The sequence below is a fragment of the Schistocerca nitens genome, chromosome 1 (genome assembly GCF_023898315.1).
Source record: "Schistocerca nitens isolate TAMUIC-IGC-003100 chromosome 1, iqSchNite1.1, whole genome shotgun sequence".
Taxonomy (NCBI): Eukaryota; Metazoa; Arthropoda; class Insecta; order Orthoptera; family Acrididae; genus Schistocerca; species Schistocerca nitens.
In genome coordinates, this window is record NC_064614.1 from 213,660,772 (window position 1) to 213,674,262 (window position 13,491).

Below are 13,491 nucleotides of genomic sequence, written 5' to 3' on the forward strand. Positions count from 1 at the left end.
CTGAACCAATGAATACTTTGAGTCTGCATTGAGTAACTCAAGAAAAAAAACAAATGTTTGTCACGTCATTTCGTGTCCAATAAACCCTATTCATATTAGCGCATTAAACACATAGTTGATAGTTCATTTGAATGACAACAATGTTGTACGGAGCTGGCGGCGCGAAGCAATTGTTGAGTAGCGTCGTCTGGAACGCCGCGGGCCGACGGCCGCTGGGTTCGACGACCGGCTCTCAGTAACAGCGACGTCGTGCTGACGTGGCGCCCAAGCAGTCGCGAACCGCGCCGAACCATTCGCTGGTGTCGGCGAGTTGCAGTGGTTTACCGCGACCGGCTGGCTGGCGGCACGGCACTCGTCTCTGCTTCTCCGCCCGGCTAGCTCAGTCGGTAGAGCATGAGACTCTTAATCACAGGGTCGTGGGTTCGAGCCCCACGTTGGGCGCCAGTTTCACGTAACTCTCGTGAATTGTAAATTATTGCTTTTTATTTATTTATTTTGGTTTTGTTTTTGTTATTGCTCGCGTAGTAACGCATGTATGAAAAGAGTTACGTGAAATACTTTTATTAATGCTGTGCTTTGAAATTCTTTATCGTCATTACCTTAAAAAAAAATAAATTATATATATATTGAGATCTTATTGTTCTGTATCTGGCCTACACTTAAAGGAACGTTTTTTCGTAACTGTAACTAATGCTAAAACTCAATATATCCTTCCTACTTTATAGCTATTGAAAATTGAAATTACTTTGTCATGAACACTGATGTTACAGTTCGTATGATCGTTCAACAACAAAAGTTTGCAGTGGATTTTGTTTCTCGGTAAAACACCATTCAATACCACGACTAGCACAAGAACATGAGACTCTTATTAAAATAATACGTTTTCACTGTAAAGTTTGCCAGACCAGAACAGAGCACAGCAAGATTCTTATTAAATTTTGGAGGTACATTAACTTATTTGTACTGTGAATTATATACTATCAGCAGCCCGCGTCAACCTGCAACACATCATAAAATCTGCTGATCTTCACTGCAAGTCTGGAAGCTGAAAGAAATAATATTGGAAGTAGTTTGAATACGCCGCGGCAGCGGCTCTTTCGTTCGTCGCGCAGCTCAGCACCACAGATAATATTTATATATAACTGAAAAATGTCTCAACAGGATGGGATAATAGGCAAGCAAGCTTTAACATTTAATAATGCAAGTTTTCATTTAAACAACTCTATTAAAACATTTAAATATCTCAATGATTACAGACCTTTATGAATTCACACATAATGGCGTACATCTCTTAGCCTCGACAAAAGAAAGCTACATTAGCGTTCGCTACTACAATACAGGAGATCTTACTCGCACGACTCTCAGATTAAGAAGACAAAGAAATTAATGTTTATCACGTATTATATACTAGTTACTTTTTTCATCTTTGTTCAACATTCATCATCTGTGGCGGTTTAATTACTCGCCGACACAGATGTTCTCAAAAATAAATAATAAAAAAAATACATAATTTTATACAATGATACAATATAATACATATAATTTTCTAATTACTACATAATATGTTGTTTTTGTTTCTTACTAGACGTTACAATGCCCCCTGGCAGCAATTGACTAACGTTAAGAATGTTCGGCGATATGCTGCCACTAACGTCTGTTTGGTTATTGTCTGTTACCTTGGTTGGAACATTCACTTTACATTTCTTATTTCTTTTACACTGTAGGTTTAATTACACTTTTTATACTGTTCTTACACTTTGCGAGGTGACCGTAAACCTAGTCCCAGGGTCATTACATTTATCTGGCTCCCCCATTTGGGCTACGTGCGAACAGAAAACCTGGGAAAACTGCGCCGGAGCCATGGTCATCTCGCCTGGTTTGTTTTAATACCCAGTTTGATCACAAAAAGTTCAGACTCTATCCAATGTTCACATATAACAAAGGCTTTTGTGAGAGCATGTTAAACCTTTAGTCTTTTTATTACCAATATACTTTCTACCCTTTTTCATATTTGTGTTCTGTATAGTAATGAAAGTCACTTATTACACATTTTTACAGTAGTATAATGAATCGTCTCTGCACTTACTCACGACAATTGTTTTAAAATGTTCTAGCATTCGTGCAAGTATACTTCATTAACATGACGGAAACATATTATATCTATACATCACTGAACCAATGAATACTTTGAGTCTGCATTGAGTAACTCAAGAAAAAAAACAAATGTTTGTCACGTCATTTCGTGTCCAATAAACCCTATTCATATTAGCGCATTAAACACATAGTTGATAGTTCATTTGAATGACAACAATGTTGTACGGAGCTGGCGGCGCGAAGCAATTGTCGAGTAGCGTCGTCTGGAACGCCGCGGGCCGACGGCCGCTGGGTTCGACGACCGGCTCTCAGTAACAGCGACGTCGTGCTGACGTGGCGCCCAAGCAGTCGCGAACCGCGCCGAACCATTCGCTGGTGTCGGCGAGTTGCAGTGGTTTACCGCGACCGGCTGGCTGGCGGCACGGCACTCGTCTCTGCTTCTCCGCCCGGCTAGCTCAGTCGGTAGAGCATGAGACTCTTAATCACAGGGTCGTGGGTTCGAGCCCCACGTTGGGCGCCAGTTTCACGTAACTCTCGTGAATTGTAAATTATTGCTTTTTATTTATTTATTTTGGTTTTGTTTTTGTTATTGCTCGCGTAGTAACGCATGTATGAAAAGAGTTACGTGAAATACTTTTATTAATGCTGTGCTTTGAAATTCTTTATCGTCATTACCTTTAAAAAAAATAAATTATATATATATTGAGATCTTATTGTTCTGTATCTGGCCTACACTTAAAGGAACGTTTTTTCGTAACTGTAACTAATGCTAAAACTCAATATATCCTTCCTACTTTATAGCTATTGAAAATTGAAATTACTTTGTCATGAACACTGATGTTACAGTTCGTATGATCGTTCAACAACAAAAGTTTGCAGTGGATTTTGTTTCTCGGTAAAACACCATTCAATACCACGACTAGCACAAGAACATGAGACTCTTATTAAAATAATACGTTTTCACTGTAAAGTTTGCCAGACCAGAACAGAGCACAGCAAGATTCTTATTAAATTTTGGAGGTACATTAACTTATTTGTACTGTGAATTATATACTATCAGCAGCCCGCGTCAACCTGCAACACATCATAAAATCTGCTGATCTTCACTGCAAGTCTGGAAGCTAAAAGAAATAATATTGGAAGTAGTTTGAATACGCCGCGGCAGCGGCTCTTTCGTTCGTCGCGCAGCTCAGCACCACAGATAATATTTATATATAACTGAAAAATGTCTCAACAGGATGGGATAATAGGCAAGCAAGCTTTAACAATTAATAATGCAAGTTTTCATTTAAACAACTCTATTAAAACATTTAAATATCTCAATGATTACAGACCTTTATGAATTCACACGTAATGGCGTACATCTCTTAGCCTCGACAAAAGAAAGCTACATTAGCGTTCGCTACTACAATACAGGAGATCTTACTCGCACGACTCTCAGATTAAGAAGACAAAGAAATTAATGTTTATCACGTATTATATACTAGTTACTTTTTTCATCTTTGTTCAACATTCATCGTCTGTGGCGGTTTAATTACTCGCCGAAACAGATGTTCTCAAAAATAAATAATAAAAAAATACATAATTTTATACAATGATACAATATAATACATATAATTTTCTAATTACTACATAATATGTTTTTTTGTTTCTTACTAGACGTTACAGTCGTTAACTCTCTATACAACTATTAACTGGGAGAATCTGCGACAAAGTTACCGCTTCTTCACAAATTACAGAAAAGAAATGCAATAGACATACTATCACTTTAGAATATTCGCAAACTACTCACTTTGGTAAAGAAAATACTTGAAGACCAATGATGTGGGATCACGTAAACTGCTCGGGAAGAACACCTAGAGCAGCAGCTGACATCTACATCTGGATGAGCTGAAAGTGTAATAAAAGAGCAAACTTTCAGAATCAGCGACAGAACCATTAACAAAACGCTCAAAAAATGGTTCAAATGGCTCTGAGCACTATGGGACTTAACATATCAGGTCATCAGTCCCCTAGAACGTTGAACTACTTAAACCCAACTAACCTAAGGACATTACACACATCCATGCCCGAGACAGGATTCGAACCTGCGACCGTAGCGGTCGCGAGGTTCCAGACTGAAGCGCCTAGAACCGCTCGTCCACCGTTAACAAATGGTCTACAAATGTTTTACCTCGCCGGAAATGGACAATTATTTTTAGTCACACAGTACTGGACATTCTAAGAGTTACGCTGCATTAGAAATTGATCACGAAATGAGTTCATAGGCTTTTAGGAGATGTTCTACATCCTCTGTGAAGCATAGGGGTAGAAGTATTCGAGAAAGCCCAAATGACCGTTATTTGCTGCAGAGTTGGAATTCAGTCTCTAAAACACACACACATACACACGAGCGCGCGCCGTTCTTTTATCGTTACAAAGCTTCTCAATATTGAGAATTTTGTTTAACAGGGTGTTATGCAGTAACCGAAGAGTCTACTAATCTTCTGTAATTAATAGAATGTGCAACTGAAACCCGTTTCCCACATGTCATGAACTGCTGCAGATCACTTTTCAAAAGTGAATATACCGTGCCATACCAGAACCACAGTAAATACTGCTTCCTCAGAGGGCAAAATTAATCTGCCTCTGTTCCAATCTTTAACAGTGTCATACGAAGAGACTACTTCAGTTTCTTCATCCAACTGCAACCATGCAGTGCTTAATTGAGATTCTGACTTCTGTTAGACTTGCATAACTGGATAACCTGTGTCGGTCGGTATAGGTAAGGTACCGTAAGGGATGTCCTCTATTTTGAAACTCTCACCTAACACATCTGCAAAAATATGTATATCAATATTCCAATTTTCGATCAGGTGCACAGAATAAAAGTTTCGCACGACAGCTACGGTCGCAGTTCGAATCCTGCCTCGGGCATGTATATGTGTGATGTCCTTAGGTTAGTTAGGTTTAAGTAGTAATTTATAGGGGACTGATGACCTCAGAAGTTAAGTCCAATAGTGCTCAGAGCCATTTGAATCATTTGAATAAAAGTTTTCTGTTCTACAATGTCACTGCCAACTGACTGAATGGTTATTCATGTCAGGAAAATGATTTGTCTTATTCACACTTCTCTTTGATTCCCAGTTATTCCTAACGTATTTTATTATATGGACTGTATCGAACATAAAAAATAACTTTCTAGAAGAATCCAGGAGATATACAATACTCGGCTGTAGGATTTTATTTCGACTAAAGAGTTCAAAAACCTTTTTGTTCACGCTGTCATTATCAGCAAAGAGACTTACAACTTTTAATCCTATCCCTTCTACCATACGCCGAACGTTACTGCTTAAAGACTTCAGCTGTTCAGCTGTCATACCTGCGATACGTATAACAGCCACTACATCAGCATATTTGGATGAAAGAGGAGAAATCCTAAAAGTCCGGGCTGTCTCAGTACATATCTCAGCATCAAAAGTATTACTCCCATGTATTTCACCACAGTTAAAGGAATCATGTGGCTTCACGCAAATCGTATCAATTAAAAGGGATGCTTACGGTTGATGTTGTTTTAAATACTGAATGTTTTTCAAATAATGGCTACTTTCAAATGAAGAAGTGAGTAGCTGATAATTACAAATAAGCTTCTGTAGCGTACGAGGAAATGGAATGAACATAGTCATATTTTCTCATAGCATTGTTAGCAGAGACTGAATGTACATATAAACAACGTGCTACTATCGTGGTTTTGTTACCATAATTTCTATTGTTTTTTGATATCTGTGACAGTTCGAATCAGTTCAAATTGTTCAACAAAAAGTTTATGTATTCATTTTGATCACAGCTGGGTTAGTTTGCAGGCACTGAATGTCACTAACTTACCTGTGACATCTGGTACTATCTTCTTTTCTTCCACTTGTAACATAATGGTGTCTAAACTGTTCACATAGCATGAAGAGATTACTGGCAGTATTTACGTTTGAACTGTAACTCTTATGACAGTTTACTATGATGATGAAGTGCACAAGCCACTCCCCTACCAACTCCCAACAGAGAAAGATGCAGTTTATTGTCATCATTAATGACTGACCACTTATTGTTACTAATCTTTCTGGTTTGTAAATGTGAACTTATGTAATTTAAGCTTCTTAGTGCAACCTGTGCAAGGTAATTCTTACTGGATTCAATACTATCGTGAACGGCCTTTTACAGGTGTCTTCTTCTACATCAGCGATGCATTTTTCTTTTGTGAAGATTTTAGAACAATTGGATGGCGTGTTTGTAACTGTAGCTGACAAGGCTTCTTCTATTATTCGTGGATAAACTTTTAGTTCTCATTTGTCCATGATACTGTCTACTCGAATTACATCACACATACATCTATTGTTTTAGTATAGTGAAATCCGGTGGGATGTGACTAAGCCCCATATTACGTTGATTTTCATCGGATGTCAGTTAAAATATCGTTGTCTCCTCAGTTTCAGATTTGCAATTCGATCTACATCCAAATATACTGCACTTGCGTGGCATTTCGGTGTTTCACAAAACCTGTAAACAAAATTAAGTAAAATTAATGTAGGATTCGAAGTACCTGTCACATTTAATTTCTAATATTGCAGTTTGTGAGCAGTAACGTGTATTGCAAACAGGGGCACACTGCACTAAATTTCTGATGTTACATACCTTCTTGATAAAAGCATTTACTTCCAAACACTTAGGCATAAAATAACGAAAACGTCTTGAGCCATGTGTGCATTTGGATAGTTACAATATTAGTGGTTTGCACGAAAAATGTACTTATTTTCGAACTCAAACTGAAAGAAAATATGCGATTAAGTGAAATACAGGAGGCTGATGTTAAGAAAACTTCTGATTATTATACTTTCACATACAACTGTTTCAGGCCAGGTGGACCGCTGAAATATTGTGTTCACATGACAGTTTGATCCGGCTGGAGACCCGACAAGAATTTGATATATTAATACGTCGGGAAAATCTACATACTCACAACTATTTCACTGTTAAAAATTGTAGATGCGTTGAGTGATTTCATTATACACACTGGAACAAGCTTGCGTGAAAATAAGTTCCACTATAGAACTTCGCTCACATAATACTCACACACAAGCACACTCAACAACTAAGACGAGGGACACAAGCAATTTACACAATGGCCCGAGACGCTGACGTTATGATAACGTGCCGAGGCTTGTCTCTCTTGTCGACCTCGCTCAGTGTTGTGTGACGTACGTAACGAACAGGTTTCCTCAGTCGCGTGGAGGTGACCACGTGCCTATCCAGTGCTTGTCGGCGAGTGCTCGCCCACGTGAAAGCAAGTGAAACCGAAATGCGAAGATGTCGAATCACACGGAACGGCTTCGTCACGTGGGTGGAATGCTCCAGAGGTTGTAACGGAACATCTCCGGTTCGCGACTGTTGCTACTGTGTGCTACAGTGACGGTTTCCCAGTGTCGGTGGGACTGTGGCTGTTCTCCAGCATGGAGAAATTGGCTTGGTTCTCCTAATGTGGCTAACGGGTGATGGCGTGGCCCAAATGGCTGGTCTACAAAGATAAGTGAGTGTGTTTCCTACACTGAAGAGCCAAAGAAACTCGTACAACTGCCTAACATCGTGTAGGGCCCCGGCTAGCACGCAGAAGTACCGCAACACGACGTGACATGGACTTGACTAATGTCTGAAAAAGTGCTGGAGGGAAATGACACCATGGATCCTGCAGGGCTGTCCATAATTTCGTAAAAGTACGAGAGGGTGGAGATCTCTTTTGAACAGCACTTTGCAAGCCATTCCGGATATGCTTAATAATCATGTCTGGGGAGTTTGGTGGCCAGCGGAAGTGTTTAAACTCAGACGAGTGTTCATGGAGCCACTCGGTAGCAATTGTGGACGCGCGGGGTGTCGCATTGTCCTACTGGATTTGCCCAAGTCCGTCAGAATGCGCAATGGACATGAATGAACGCAGGTGACCAGAAAGGATGCTTACGTACGAGTCACCTGTCAGAGTCCTTCCTGCACGTATCAGGGGTCCCACATCAATTGCACTCCCACCACACCGTTACAGAGCCTCCACCAGCTTCATCAGTCCCCTGCTGACATGCAGGGTCCATGGATTCGTGAGGTTGTCTCCATACCCGTACACGTCCATCCGCTCGATTCAATTTGAAACGAGACCCGTCCGAGCAGGCAACATGTTTCCAGTTGTCAACAGTCCAATGTCGGTGTCGACGGGCCCAAGCGAGGCTTAAAGCTTTCTGTCGTGCACTAATCAAGGGTACATGAGTGGGCTTTCGTCTCCGAAAGCTCATATCGATTATGTTTCTTTCAATCATTCGCAAGCTGACACTTGTTGATGGTCCAGCATTGAAATCTGGAGCAATTTGGGGAAGTGTTGCACTTCACGTTTTACCGGATTCAAGATATTCACGGTACACTCGTGAAATGGCCGTATGGGAAAATCCCCACTTCATCGCTACCTCGGAGATCCTGTGTCCCATCGCTCGTGCGCCGGCTACACCAACACTTTAAAACTCACTTAAATCTTGATAACCTGCCATTGTAGCAGCAGTAATCGATGTAACGATGCGCCAGAGACTTGTCTTCTAATATAGGCGTTACCGACCGCAGAGCCGTATGCTGCCTATTTACGTATCTATGTGCTTGAATACGAATGCCTGTACCAGTTTCTTTAGCGCTTCAGTGTAGTACACTTTCGGAACGAAACTGCTAAGATGTCGGCATGCAACGGAACTCCTCAGTAGTACTATAACTGTTTGCCCTGGAGGCTGATGGGCCTGACCTTCTGAATGTGTGTTATTGATGAATCGGTCGGTGACCCTGTTAGTTTTTGCCATTTCGGGAGGAGGTGGTGTGGAGGTGTACCTGGGATTTTTTTTTCTTTTTTCTTTTTTTTTCCAGGGGTCACCAAGGCTGTTTTGGTGTATGTAAGGTCCAGAAAGTGGTCGGAAGTGCGTTCTCTTTCGCGCGGATGGGATACGCCAGCAGCCTGTTGTTTGTACTCGAGTGGGTGTTCGTGTTTAGCGTCGTATACTAAGTGCTCACGAAGAGGCCACCTAACAGAGTATGGAGCAACTGGCAAGCTGCAAGCATTGTCTAAGGTACGCAGAGGATTTGGTGAGGCGTATTAAAAGAGAATGAACTGTGGAGTTCAAATTTATATCATTATTCTCTTTAATTTTTGGCTTTGACCCTGTGTAGTCTAGAGAGGAGGGGTAAAAACTGATCGGGGACTGTGCAGAGACTGATTGCGGAGTTTGTTATTCAGTCAAGTGGTCGGACTTCAGAGTCTTTAGTGAGTAATGAGGCTGATGCTGGGCTTGGAGGAGTGGTGCAGTGGAAGTGACTAATTTCACCGTGTCTGGCGGATCAAGGCATGGCTGGGACTGATACCTAGCTCGATGGAACGTATGTAGCAGGGCACATAAGTCATTCAGGTCCACCAATAATCTTTTCGGAGGGAGTCTACTGGGCAGTACGAAGTGTGATTAGTCTCGCGCACCTAACGACGCTTAGAGTTCGTGGAATCTGGCCGCGACCGCCAGGGGATAACACCAGAAGCTGCAGGAGCTCCAATACGGCAGACGAGGAGGAACGTTTCAAGGTCACCTGGAATGGAAATTATCAATGCTGTAGTCGACCATGCGCCGGCCTATCGAGGTCCCACTAGTATTAAGAAAGCACCGCTTATACCCAAAAGTATCTGAACTCATAACGTCACTTGATAATGTAGTATACTGACGGAAAGTTTTCTAAGGACAAAACAAACGAGACTGCTTAGTATTTTTGTAATTTCCGAAATAATGGATATGTATATTAAATTACAAAGAAAATTCCAATGTAGCGTAGGAAACTGCAGCAAGCTGTGAAGCTATAGATGTGCCATACTACTCGATATTAACAAATTTCTCTTCTTCAGAAACGCTTTCCTTGCCATTGACAGTCTACATTTTATATCCTCTCTACTTCGACCATCATCAGTTATTTTGCTTCCCAAATAGCAAAACTCATTTATTACTTGAAGTGTTTCATTTCCTAATCTAATTCCCTCAGTATTACCTGATATAATTTGACTGCATTCCTCTATCCTCGTTTTGCTTTTGTTGATGTTCATCTTACATCCTCCTTTCAAGACACTGTCCATTCCGTTCAACTGCTCTTGCAGGTCCTTGGCTGTCTCCGACAGAATTACAATGTCATCGCAAACATCAAAGGTTTTATTTCTTCTCCATGGATTTTAATTCCTACTCCAAATTTTTCTTTTGTTTCCTTTACTGCTTTCTCAATATACAGATTGAATAACATCGGGACTAGGCTACAACCCTGTCTCTCTCTCTCTTCCCAACCACTGCTAACCTTTCATGTCCCTCAACTCTTATAACTGCCATCTGGTTTCTGTACAAATTATAAATGGCCTTTCGCTCTCTGTATTTGACGCTTGCCACTTTCAGAATTTGAAAGAGAGCATTCCACTCAACATTGTCAAAAGCTTTCTCTATGTGTACAAATGCTAGAAACGTAGGTTAACGGAGGTTCTAGTCCTCCCTCGGGCATGGGTGTGTCTGTTTGTCCTTATGATAATTTAGGTTAAGTAGTGTGTAAGCTTTGGGACTGATTACCTTAGCAGTTAAGTCCCATAAGATTTCACACACATTTTTTTCGTAGGTTAGCCTTTCCTTAATCTGTATTCTAAGATAAGTCGTAGAGTCAGTATTGCATCACGTGTTCCAACACTTCTAGGAAATCCAAACTGATCTTCCCCGAGGTCAGCTTCTACTAGTTTTTCCATTCGTCTGTAAAGAATTCGTATTAGTATTTCGCAGCCGTGACTTATAAAACCGATAGTTCGGTAATTTTCACATCTGCCAACACCTGCTTTCTTTGGGATTGGAATTACTACATTCTTCCTGTAGTCTGAGGGCATTTCACCTGTCTCAAACATCTTCCTCACCGGATGGTAGAATTTTGTAAGGGATGGCTCTCCCAAGGCAATCAGCAGTTCTAATGGAATGTTGTCTACTCAGCGACCTTGGCGGGTTAATGTATGGTGCGGCATTATGGGAGGAAGTATAATTGGCCCCCATTTTATCGATGGCAATCGAAATGGTGCAATGTATGCTGATTTCCTACGTAGTGTTCTACCGATGTTACTACAAGATGTTCCACTGCATGACAGAATGGCGATGTACTTCCAACATGATGGATGTCCGACACACAGCTCGCGTGCGGTTGAAGCGGTATTGAATAGCATATTTCATGACAGGTGGATTGGTCGTCGAAGCACCATACCATGGCCCGCACGTTCACCGGATCTGACGTCCCCGGATTTCTTTCTGTGGGGAAAGTTGAAGGATATTTGCTATCGTGATCCACCGACAACACCTCACAACAGGCATCAGCTCATTGTGAAAGCATGTGCGAACATTACGGAAGGCGAACTACTCGCTGTTGAGAGGAATGTCGTTACACGTACTGCCAATGCACTGAGGTTGACGGACATCATTTTGAGCATTTATTGCATTAATGTGGTATTTACAGGTAATCACGCTCTAACAGCATGCGTTCTCAGAAATGATAAGTTCACAAAGGTACATGTATCACATAGGAACAATGGACATTAAATGTTCGAACGTACCTACGTTCTGTATTTTAATTTAAAAAACCTACCTGTTATCTACTGTTCGTCTAAACTTGTGAGCCATATGTTTGTGACTATTACAACGCCATCTATCACAAAGCGAAAAAAGTAGTCCAACTAAAACATTCAAATTTCTTTACGTACTACACGAATATGTAACAGCGCAGTTGATATCCTTTTGACCAATGGCAGCGTCATCTAGCGGGCCAACCATAGCGCCATCTGGTTTCCCCCTTTAAGCTAAACAAGTTTGGTTCTTTCTAGTTTTTTTCGTTTGGCGCTTATTTCGTCAGATATTTGCCCCATCTACGATCGATGGACCACCCTGTATATCCAGTTCCCATACATTTTTAGCAGTAGTGAAGCATAGCCAGTTTTGTTGACATACATACAAGGCAAGCATCCTTTCTTTGTGAATGGCATAGTAATGTAGAAAGTCATTTCATACATGTAAAGACTATTCAATTGCATTAAAATGCAGATGTTCAGCCGAGATGCGTGGCATAGAAACATGTGACAAGACAATGAGAAGTGTGGTAAATTTAAATGAAGAATACTGGTGACTTTAATGCTTATTAGCATCGCTATTCACGCTAGCCTTCGGTATATAAGGTGTTCCAGCAGGAATGGCCAACATTCAGTGATATGTCAGTAACAATCATTCGAAGCAAAAAAGTCAAGTATACATAAGATTTAAAGTGCATAACTTAATTGTTTCGAGCAAGTCCTCTACGGTAGTGTGAAACGAATCAATTCTACGGCAAGCTGTTTTATTTCGATATTTTGAAATGTGGTGGTACGGACAAAACAAGGAAAATATGTCCAATGAAAATGGGATCTAAGTAGATTTTTAGTTGTACCCTTTTGGTCCCACGTTTCTGGACATTCTGTTGTTTCGGTCCATGCTACCACATTGTAAGGCTTCTAGTGCATGTTTGCTATTCAAGGAAAGTGATCTCAGCTTTAAATTTCCATAAGATGTATCATATTTTATATTTGTAGACTAAATATTTTTCAAACCGTAGTTTTCTATTGTCGATAGGTTATCCTTGATTTCTGATAATATTGTCGCCACGAGATCATTCTAAGAGAAGCTAGTGAATGAGTCGGGTGTTGACTGTGCTACTGACTGGTCTGAAACAGCTCGCAGAGAACACAGACAAATATACAGAGCATGACGATTTTTGTAATATGATTTGGTAAAGATTAATTTGACAAGTAACGATTTGAGGTAATGTTGTTGCTACACAGATTACTTGCGCATAGTTACGACGTGTTCGAGTAACGGAAGGTTTTAGTGGAATTTCTTTTTACTGATTTTGGCTAGTTAGATCGTTGTTCAGACAAGAATAAGTCAAGTTACCAACTCACAAGGTCTTGCACTCAGACGTTATAGATTTTACCACTCCTTTACCATTTTCCGAAATTAATTTCATAGAAAAATATTTGTATATAAGATAATTTTTGTAAAGGTGGTCGTAGTAGTCAGACAATGAATTTCAGTTTTTGCAATAAATTTTTTCAAAGGTTTCTCTCTATTTAATTATTTTGCAGGTTCAGATTCAATCACGTCCTCTCAGGAAAGAGCGTCGTATCTTCTGATTACGGGTGTCGCCGACTTGCACTTTGCGGATCCTTTTAAAATAGCTGTACGTCCTTGAATAGCACTTGCCCAAGGCTTTTCTTTAATGTAGTTGCTTGCTGCTGCGATGCATATTTTATGTTCATCGCCTCCAGCAGAAGGG

General features: G+C 40.6%; 2 non-coding genes across 2 annotated transcripts; both read left to right on the forward strand.

Moving 5' to 3' along the window:
• The first annotated feature begins 368 nt into the window (after window positions 1-368).
• Window positions 369-441, forward strand: Trnak-cuu (transfer RNA lysine (anticodon CUU)). The gene has a single exon. It is a non-coding gene; the product is annotated as a tRNA-Lys (tRNA).
• A 2,097-nt stretch (window positions 442-2,538) lies between these two features.
• Window positions 2,539-2,611, forward strand: Trnak-cuu (transfer RNA lysine (anticodon CUU)). Its single transcript has one exon. It is a non-coding gene; the product is annotated as a tRNA-Lys (tRNA).
• The last annotated feature ends 10,880 nt before the right edge of the window (window positions 2,612-13,491 follow it).